This window comes from Gavialis gangeticus, unplaced genomic scaffold, assembly GCF_001723915.1.
Source record: "Gavialis gangeticus isolate Ggan-Ray unplaced genomic scaffold, GavGan_comp1, whole genome shotgun sequence".
Classification (NCBI taxonomy): Eukaryota; Metazoa; Chordata; order Crocodylia; family Gavialidae; genus Gavialis; species Gavialis gangeticus.
The window spans coordinates 218495294-218505296 of record NW_017729032.1 but is presented as its reverse complement, the minus strand read 5'-3'; the positions used below and the strand labels follow the sequence as shown (position 1 = coordinate 218505296).

Genomic DNA, 10003 nt, shown 5'->3' with positions numbered 1-10003 from the left:
GTTTTGGGGGGGGGGGGGGGGGGGGGGGGACACACATGACAAGATACACATTGTCAGGGTTGTAACAGTATTTTCACCTACAAAGTTGTGATAGCAAGTACATTTAAAAGCAGGAGAAGGAAAAGAATCCCTACTGTTAAGGTAGGACAGCATGAACTTTAAGAGAAAGTTGGGGCTAGTCCCTCAGGTAGTCAGGACTCCTGGACAAGTTGAGAACTGTCAACTCTGTTCTAGTACTTCCCTAGTCAGCTCTGCAAACTCAGGGCTCAAAAGCCAAATCAGATTCTTTTCCATGCTAGGCATTATCAACATCAATCAAAAAATGTTCTACAAGCCAAACTCAACCCTCTGTTACCTGTGTGCAGTAACTTCCTTGACTCCAGTGAGCTGCATAGTTCCAGTTACAGGGCTGATACTATTGAGATGTGACATCAGGAATGGACATCAGCTAACTAATTTCGGAGGTTTGATAGGAATAAAATGCAGTAGAACCTTAACACCGATTGAAGTCTGCAGATACAACTGACTGAAAAAAGGAAGAAAGTTGAGTAAGAAAATGCCAAATGTACAGGCACATTATGGAGAAGAAGCATATTTTGACTATGTGATATTATGCACATACTATGAGTAATTCTCTTATAGCAATAGTATTAGTAGTGCTGAAGAAAAGAATGAAGGCAAATAGAGTGTTGAACTCCAAAGGGAAGTTAAGTGATCTCTTTCAGAGCCAGGTATCTTGAGGAGAAAAAAAATCATTTTCTGCTGACCGTAAATGACAAAAATATGACCCATAGCTCTGAGATTATTTCTGGATGCTAACTATTAGCAAGGACCCAAGTGGATATACTTGCTTTGGGCTTATTTTTCCACTGTATTTAGTGGAAAATCTAAGCTTGGTCTGTCCCAGGTCATATTTTGCTGTTCACTTGATGTTTGCTTGTGGTTACATAAGTGGAAGGCACAACAGGACTCCTTGCAAGGTATATTGCAAACCCAATAGGCAATTCAAGTTCTGCTTTCCAGTTGGTTACTCTCCTAGTTATTACTTTGTTGAAAAAGACAGGTGAGATAAAGAATAAAACTCTGCCTTTCATCTACAGTAGTGCAATCTGAGAAACCTGAGGACAGAAAAATAATATGTGATGGTTGCTGGGGGGATGGGGGAGTAGGCTGCCTCCACACTGGCCCAATTCCAGGTAATGCCCTCTTACTGGGTCATTATTATTGCTCGCACTAGTATCATTGCTCAGCCTTAGGGGCAGATCTTGCCCAAACTTTCATGTATGTAATGCAAAAGGCAGCAAAACATATAGGGCACTGGGCTGGGGAATAAGGATGAACCTGGAGCACTGAGAGGTTAAACTCACCTTCCCCCAAGTATAGAGCTGCCCTGCCCTGTGGTCTTACTGCTGGCTGCAACTGTGGACTACAAATCCCAAAGGCACCTGGAAGCAGGAAGAGGAAGTGATGAGCAACCCTACACAGTCCTGCTGTTGTGAGTTTGGACTGCAAATCCTAGAGACCTCAGGGGCATTAGGAAGAGGAAGCAAACATGCAGCCCATACTGGCTATGTGCCAGTGAGCCCTGCTCTAGTGCCCCCTGGCTTCTGGCTTGAGCCACTGAAGGCATGTGGCTGCATTTCCTAATCACAACTGAATATCTGTTCATTTGCTTATTAGTTCAATCTTTGCAGCTTAGACTAACCTGCAAAAACAGAATCAATTCAGCCTCAGGCTTTTTGACTGTCTATACTTAGCCATGCTGTATGTGCTGATGGTACTAAACTTTAATTCTGAGGCTTTGACCGTGGCTGGGGAGTGGGTTGGTTTCCTTTTCCCACAGAACTGCCATGTGCACATCTTGGTGCAGAAGACAGAGGATTTGATAGCTGACCAGTGAAAAGCATCTCATGCAAAGATACAGGAACAAATGATGCCCTACTTCACACCCTCTTCACTTCTACTGTATTCAGTTAAGTTGCATGGCTGTAACCAGTGCTGAATTTAGGTCATATTAATTGTTTTCTATTCCGTAACTCAGGCGGAAGGATAATTCTGTTTGCAGGACAACCAGAACAAAGAACATGCAAACTGATCTCAAAACAAGTAGTCCTACATATCACAATATAAGTTACAGAATAAATAAATCAATCACAGCCTTCACCTGCAGCTCTGCTGCTACCATTGTTCTGAACTCCTCTTAAGCCAAATTGATAATCCTATATTATTCCTTTATTCTCAGGTTTTGTGTCAAAAAACCAAGTCCCCTAGGGATTCAGAGGTCACCACTGGCCTGACATTGGCCAATGACCAAAATTAAGAGCAACACCAAAGTTGAGTGTATGTGTGCAGAGAAAATAAGAACTGCCCCAAACCTTCTCCCAAAATCCAGCCTTAATCTTTTTTGAGGTGTAAAAATGTTTGGTTAATTATTTGAAGCACATGATTAGCTTAATCAATTCCTGAGACTACCCACCTGCCATGACGAATCTCTTCTGAGATTTTTCAGCCCTATGGTTCAGATATTCTATTTCTTCAAAGATCTGGCTATCTTGGGTGGCTAAATTAAATCACCAAGTTTATGATGTCCATTGCTAATTTAAACCAAAGAGCCAGTTGCATCAGTACTCTCAAACTGAGGTAGATCTAGGATCCAAAAGAGAAGAGGATGGCAAGAGTAAGGAGAGTTATACAAATGGTTGCCTAAGGGCTGGTTAAGCCCCAGCACAGTTCAGAGCAGCTTTGGGGTTGATCTAACTTGTGCCTGGATGGTTATGCTTCTCTGGAGCCTTTCTAGCAAACAAGAATAGCTAGAGTTCAGCAGTGTTCTCACCATTCTCCAGGGAATGTTTCCAAGACACACCCTGCATCCAAAGCTGTTCTGCTGGATGATATAAGGACATAATACTAATTCTACAGGAATTCCTCTGTCATGGGGGAATTATCTGGGAGCTGAATTCCCTGGGCTTATGCCTTTTTTATGTGAGTGGAGTTGGGACAAAGGGGCCACAGAGCAGTGGTGAATGATGTGGGTAGTTCATTAACACACAACAATAGATTCTTTTGCAGTAATTTATTTAAATATTTCAACCCAGACTTTATTTGGCTCTGACCCTTAAGGACCTGGGTTGGGTAAGTAACCTAAACCCCAGCTGTGCTGGAAGTTCCATGTGTTATAGTGATGATGGTTTTCCATCAGCAGCACCTGCTTATAAAATGCTTAACTCACATACCTGCAGTGCCTTTGAATGCAATTATTCATCACCACTGACTTGCAGAGTACCTGTCAGTTTGTAGATTTAGCTGCTCAAAGACTACTGAAGTGCAGAGGAGATTCATTTGATTTTTCTACATTGTAATGCACATCTAGAGGTCTCCACTCCTGCAGGTTAGATGTCAGATTTACTTTTATAGGCAGTGAGGAGGAAAAGGGAGGGGACTTACTAGCGTGTTCAGTCAGAAGTTGAAAATATGTCAGTACACTAAGTCACTAATCTTCCAAATCCTCTGGATGTTCCAAATTTTCTTTAGCCCAGGCACATGCTTTCTTATCTGAATGGAAAAGATGACACATTTAGGTGAAGTTTTCAGAAGGATGTTTTAAATTACTTGCAGCTGATTACAGTTTTACTGAAAGCATCAGTTTGCAACAACCTGACTTTTTACTGAGGCTCTGGAGCAAACTGAGGGTTCCAGGAAAGAAGCTAGTTTTTAAGACACATGCTGATCTTGGGTCTGTGTCATTCAGGACTGTGTTCCCACCAGGTTTGGCAGTATACACTCCATTCTCTAGAAATCTCATTCCTGTACCTGCAGGTAGAGTGATGAAAGATTTTTTTTTGCTTCAGCCCCTTTGTTAGAGGCAGGCTAGCTGAGGACTTTATCATTTAGGCCTGTAATATGCTTGCTGTATAGTAAATGACAGGTGACCAGCCCTCTTTGTGTTTTTATGGGGACAGGTTATATTCTTAATTTGGGGCTTTAAAGCAGATCCATGGGGATAATGAATGCTTACAACTCCTGCCAACCGTTTTGTGCCTTTTAAGATTGAGCCTCGGATGAGCTACTGGTGCTGGATAATTCTGTCGCTACACAAATTTTTGAGGGAGACATGGGAAAAGACCTTCCTTTGCCTTCTATTACTAACCAAACCCCACATAAAAAAGCATTCTTGATTCCTTACAGCTATCTGGCTCTTGTCGCTGAGTGCCCTAATTCTCTTTAGTAATAAATTGTAATGTTACCAATAGGTCAACAAGCAATAAGAGCATAACTCCTAGGTTAGAAAGCTCCAGAAATATGTTGGACACAGCATAGGCAACTGGTATGAGGTGCACAGGGGGCACATACCCCCCCTGACAGGGCCGTCCCTGCCACTGGCTTCTGCAGGTGCTCACCAGCCCCATCCCCGCCACTGACACCAGCTTCTGCGGGTGCCCCTCCAGACTCAGGAGGCACCAGTCGCCCATGGGAGATGGGTATGCTTGGCTCTTTTCCCCCATGTAGTCCTGCATGGTATTTGGTTTCTATTTGTGCTGGATCTCAGTCTCTAGAATTTGGCAGAAAATCTGGGCAACAGAAAACAAGCCAGACACTGCACTGGAAAGTAACTTTGCATCCTGAAGTGTGGTTTTCACAGAAGCTGATGCTTTGGTTGTCTTTCATGGACCTGACCCAAAAGGATCAGTAATGACTTTAAAAGGCCCCTACTGGTAATACAGGAAACAGGACCAGGATCCACTCCCAGCTGCTGACAGGCAAGTTGAAACTTTGTTCTAGAAAATAAAGACTTAAAGTTCACTTGTGTCATGTGATGAGCACTGTTGACTATTGCTCTTTACTGGGATGGTTTAAAGATTATAAATCAGTAAGAATGGACATTAGCAATTTTGCTTATTCTGTAAATTTATGGATTTTCTAGGAAAATAGCCCACAAGGTAGACTCCCAGGTAGACTACTACATGCTTCTCTAGTCTGGCCTGCCCTAGAGGCTGAGTGCTGAGACAGCTGCCTATCTGTCCAAACTTTTGGGTTAATCTGAATAGCAACATGTTTTCCACTTAAACTGTGGTTACCAAGACATAGTCTGTGAAGAATGCATCGTCTTTGACAAACCCAGCTCAGTGCTCACTCAGTGATTTTCTTACAATGGAGAAACAAAATCTGCAGCGCACAGATTATAAAACCAGTTACCTATGATTCCCATATAGAAGTATAGGATTATATAGCAAATATAATAGAAGATAATATTGTGGGTCTCTTTAAAGGGACACTGACATCCTTGAAATACTTTAAATAATTGCTTTTACACTGAAATTACAGACTAATAAATCCCATAGAGGATTTAAACTGAAATTTGTTTTCAGCTCAAAATTTGTCTCTTAAACATTGGCAGACAAGGTTCTTTGGGTAAATCTGATATCTTTTATTAGACCAACTCAGACAGTTGGAAAAATTCTTCTTAGCAAGCTTTCGGGTATAAATAAACACCCTTCATCAGACTGAGGAAGCATCTGCAGTTGGTGAGTGCTCTTCCTGGATGGAATGAATAGTAAAGAAGCCAGAGGCTGGTATGCATGCAAGAAAGCCAGAAGATGTAAATTGAGGACTCAGTGGGTGAGACAGGTTGGTGGGGGGAGAATGTAGCTGCTAAATAGTGGAGAAGTACCTGGGGAGTCAGATGTTAGGCAGGTTATAATGTGTCATAAATCCAATGTCTTTATTTAGTCCATGATTCTTTGTATCCAGGAGGTTGAAGTGAAGTTCATAAGCTCATCTGTGAAAAGTGTTTTGTAATTTCCTTTGAGGGTTAGAACTGAGAGGTTGGAGAGGGAGAATGATTTTCTTGTGAGAAATGTGCCCCCACAGGTAATTGGGTATTCTTGTCTTTGATAGATATCTGGTGTGCATTCATTCTGGTGCCCAGTTGTTGTTTGGTCTCTCTTACGTATTTTCTATCAGGGCATTTGAAATACAAGTCATAGTCCTGGAGGGGCTGCTGGGAGTGCAAGGTACTGTTAAAAAACAAGCTGCACCCTTAGTAGTGCCACCAGCTGCAAGGGTTAAGCTAACTGTCTGCAGGATAGGCTGGGCTTAGCACATAAGCCTAGTCTCGTCACTTAAGCTTTTGCTATTTTGTGCCTCACGCTCTGCAGTAGCTCTGCCTTGCTCCTGTCTTGGACCCCAGTACCTTGGTCCTGTTTGCCCTCCCATGACTTCTTGGACTCCATGGTTCCTTGCTTCCAGTGTGGCCTAGACTATGGACATGGATATTGCTATGGACTAGGAATTGGACTCAGAGCTGCTGGTTATAACCCCTTTATGCAGACTTGGCCCCTGATCTCGATTCCCCACGGCATCAGGCATTAGTTTAATCCCACACTTCTCAAGACTGCCTACACCCCAATCCTTACAATTATCTTTCTTATGAATAGTAAAATTAGATCAAATGTTGCTGATGCCTGCTTCATTGTTCATCATGCACCTAATGAAAGTGAAGATAGAAGCTACAGTTCCCAATAAAACCTGCTTCCTCTACCCACATTGAGTCAAGGGCAGTTTGGCTCGTGGGCCACTGCTGCCTCCCGAGTCTGGGGGGCACTAGATCACTGATGGGGGGGGGTCCCCCAGCAGCCAATTGCCAAGCCAGCAGTGAAACCAGAAGTGCACTTCCAGTTTTGCGGCTGGCATTTCCAGGGGGTGCATGGCCGATCTCAGGAGGTGCGTATAGACCTACACGCACCCCCTACACATTGCCAATGGGTTGGCTCCTATTCAGCACTATTCTTTTCCCCCATGGTTTTGTTCCTGTTGTTTGCAGTGTCAACAGACTTATTGCTGTTATACCAACACTATAAAGGCAAAGTACATGGCTCAAAAGGTGCTACTCTAAAAACAGACAGCATGAATAGAAGCTGATAGGAGGAATTGTAGAAGGGCAACATGCCGGGGCACTGAAGGTTAGCCTGAATCTAGCTTGTTCCATAAATCTTATTTGTCATCACTTTCACATCAGAAGTGCCAAGTGAGGGAGAAAGGAGACTTGGATTTGGAGGTCTTCTGACAGAAACCTGTTCTGAGCAGTGACTTGGAGGAACAGATGGAAGACTAGCAATTTGGGGAGGGGTTCCAGATGTACTGGACTATAGGAAGAAAGTGGAGGAAAGAGATGGGGAGATTATTCCTGTTGGGTGTGTGGAGTGAAGAATACGAATGAGGCACTGGTAACAGGATGAGATGAATACAGAATTCAGCTAAGCCAGGGGTGTGAAACATATGGCCCAGTGACCAGCCAGTTTCTATTTGTGGAGCTGTGTGATCTAGCCCAAGGGTGTCTGGATTGGCCCTAGGTGCTGCATGCAGCATGTGGGCTGGACCCAGCACTGCGCAGGCTGCAGGGGGTTGGCCTAGGGCACCACATGCAGCCCATGCCCCCAAACTACTGTGATGCATGCGGTGCTGGGTCCAGCCTATGCACTGTGGGAAGTAGATGCCCTGTGCCAGCCACTGGAGCCACGTGAAGTCAGCACAAAGAGCTCGTCTGGCAGGGCACTACATGGAACACACGTGCCCCTATGCCAGCCTCATGCACTGCATGTAGCATGTGCTGTCTGTCCAGCCCTGCACACTGTGTGCCTCTTGTCGTTGGCAGCCTAAGTGTGGTGGTGCAACCCCTGAGAGAAGTTGTCACTGACAGTGCCGGTGGTGCCTGCGGGTGGACACCACTCACAACCACTCGCCACCCCCCCCACCACCGTCCCTACCGCTGACAGCGCTGTGGTTGCCTGTGGGAGCTCCCCTCTTACCGCCACCATGCTCCCACCACTGACAGTGCTGCCACCACCTGTGGGAGCTCACTGTGCCCCCCAGCCTCCAGGGCACACATTGTTCATGCCTTCTGTGCTGGCCCTGGGCCTTACCATGCCCACAGTCTCCAGGGCTGGCATGGATCACACTGCCTGGGACACGTGGGATGGACCCAGGGCTGAATGTGGCACAGTAGGTCCAGGTCATGGGCTATATGTGGCTCCCTGGACCAAGCCCCATGCTGCCTGCAGTGCCAGGTCCAGGCTGTGCATTGTGAGCAGCATGTGCCCAGTGTTGGACCCAGGGGCTGGTGTGTGCGGTGTGCAGCTTGCAAGCTGAACCCAGCCCCATGTATGTGCCATAGGGGATCAGTCCCAGTTCAGCCTGTAAACTGCCTCAGCAACATTCATCTGGGCCACAGAGCTGGCTGAGTTTGACACCCCTGAGCTAAGCCATTCTAGCTGGGGCAGATCCAGAGGGAGGCAGTAGCGTGGTCTCATCCCCCTTTCAGACCACACCATGAGAACATCAGCTAGGAGCTTTATTTTAAAGTCTCTAAAACAGGTCTACAACACTCCCCTTCCCTTGTCCCTGCCACTGCCATTGTCCCTGCTGTTTCTGGCTGTCCAGGGGGTGTGGGGAGCTCCAGAGCTGTTTCTGCCTCACTCCAGCCAGGCTGTGTGGGGAATCTAGGCTTAGCCCAGGGCAGGAGCAGCAGGCAGGTGCCCAATTTCTGTTCCCATTCCCTGCCTCTCCAAGGTATTCTCTGCAGCGTAGGAGGAGGTGGAAGGAAGAGGGAATTCTTACCTGATTCAAGGACTTTAAAAAGGCTCTGGCTGCTGCTCCCATGGCATAGTCTGCTCATCCTGTTGTGGGTAGGAAGCTGGGAGTGAGGTGCAGGTGTTCCTGCAACACCGGTTGCTGTTCCCATACCCCTCTTCATGAAATCCTGAATACACCCAATGCATTCTACATCTACATCTGGAAGGTGCCCAGAAATTGCATTTGATACAGAAGGGGGAGGGTATAAAGAGGAGTCAGATATTACTAGAGCAGCCAGAGAGACTTCTCTGGTGAAGCTGTATCTATTAACCCAGGTTAACTTCTGAACAGAAATATGCAGCACAACAGTGGCCTGTTTCTAGACGGATTGTATGTCAGAAAAGAAGCTAGAAAGAAAATGCAGTAAAATGTTAGGGAAACTATGTAAATAAAACACAGATCCTCTTGTCATACTTGCGGCCAAGCTAGTTTTCAAAAGAGGGGAAGAAAGTACCCAGGAAAAGGTAAGACAAAAGTAGAATTTTCTCTTGGTAGCTACCTAAAACAAGATAGATGCATTAGCAGTTTGGTGAGGGCAAGTCTGTTTTTCTCCTTGTGGATCTTTTGTCTGCCAGAAAGGGTGGGTTTCCATTATGGCACTGTGGACTGCAAAGTGTGACTGCTCCCCTTCTGCCCTTTACAGGGGAGCTGGCTGCACCGGCACTGAATGCTGATTTGCAGCAACTCCCCTCCCCCTTTTTTATGACTACTATGGTTTTTACTGTGCAATAAATGTTCACTGTATGCATTATTCTCCCATCAAGTGTCAGTCTTTATACCCAGCTGACAAAGACAGAGGGAATGCTGTTTTATTGGAAACAAGTTGCCCTCCTCAAAAAACAAAGCCAGATCTACCAAAAAGATCTTTTTCATCCAGACTAGGAGAATTCCAGCCTCCCAATTCCTCCAGGAGCTTGGAATAGCAAAAGCCTCACTAAAATGTGTGTGAGAGATTAATGCAAACATTGAAAGTGACAAAAACATTGTTGGCCAAATCCTCAGCTAATGTAAGCAGGTATCACTCCATGGAGGCCAATGGAACAGAGTTAAATTTTCCCCTGATCCATAACAATATGCTTGAATTTCCAGATTTGGCTCTGATCCTGGATCAAAGGTCTCACTCTCCTGAATTCTGGACTTCATTAGGTTTTGAGATTGCAATGACTTCCTCCCTTCAAGAAACAGACTTGCAGACTAAACAAAGAGAAAATATTAGGAATTGCTGCTGCTGCCAAATAATGGGCAGTGTTCTCTTTATCTTTTGGTGTCTCTTTTCCTTCCTTTTTGCTTCAGCTGTGGTCTGTTGTCATTATTTTAAGTTTTATCTGTTTAATTTAGATGGTGAACCCTGATGGAGCAGGGTCATTGTGTTTGT

The 10003-nt window shown here is 45.2% G+C and overlaps 1 long non-coding RNA gene across 1 annotated transcript; it reads right to left on the bottom strand.

Annotated features, from left to right (window-relative positions):
• Window positions 1-361: 361 nt before the first annotated feature.
• LOC109302475 lies at window positions 362-8793 on the bottom strand. Its single transcript, XR_002098800.1, has 3 exons — window positions 8614-8793; window positions 3445-3552; window positions 362-526 (listed from the first exon to the last, which is right to left on the bottom strand). It is a non-coding gene; the product is annotated as an uncharacterized LOC109302475 (long non-coding RNA).
• Between the last annotated feature and the right edge of the window lie 1210 nt (window positions 8794-10003).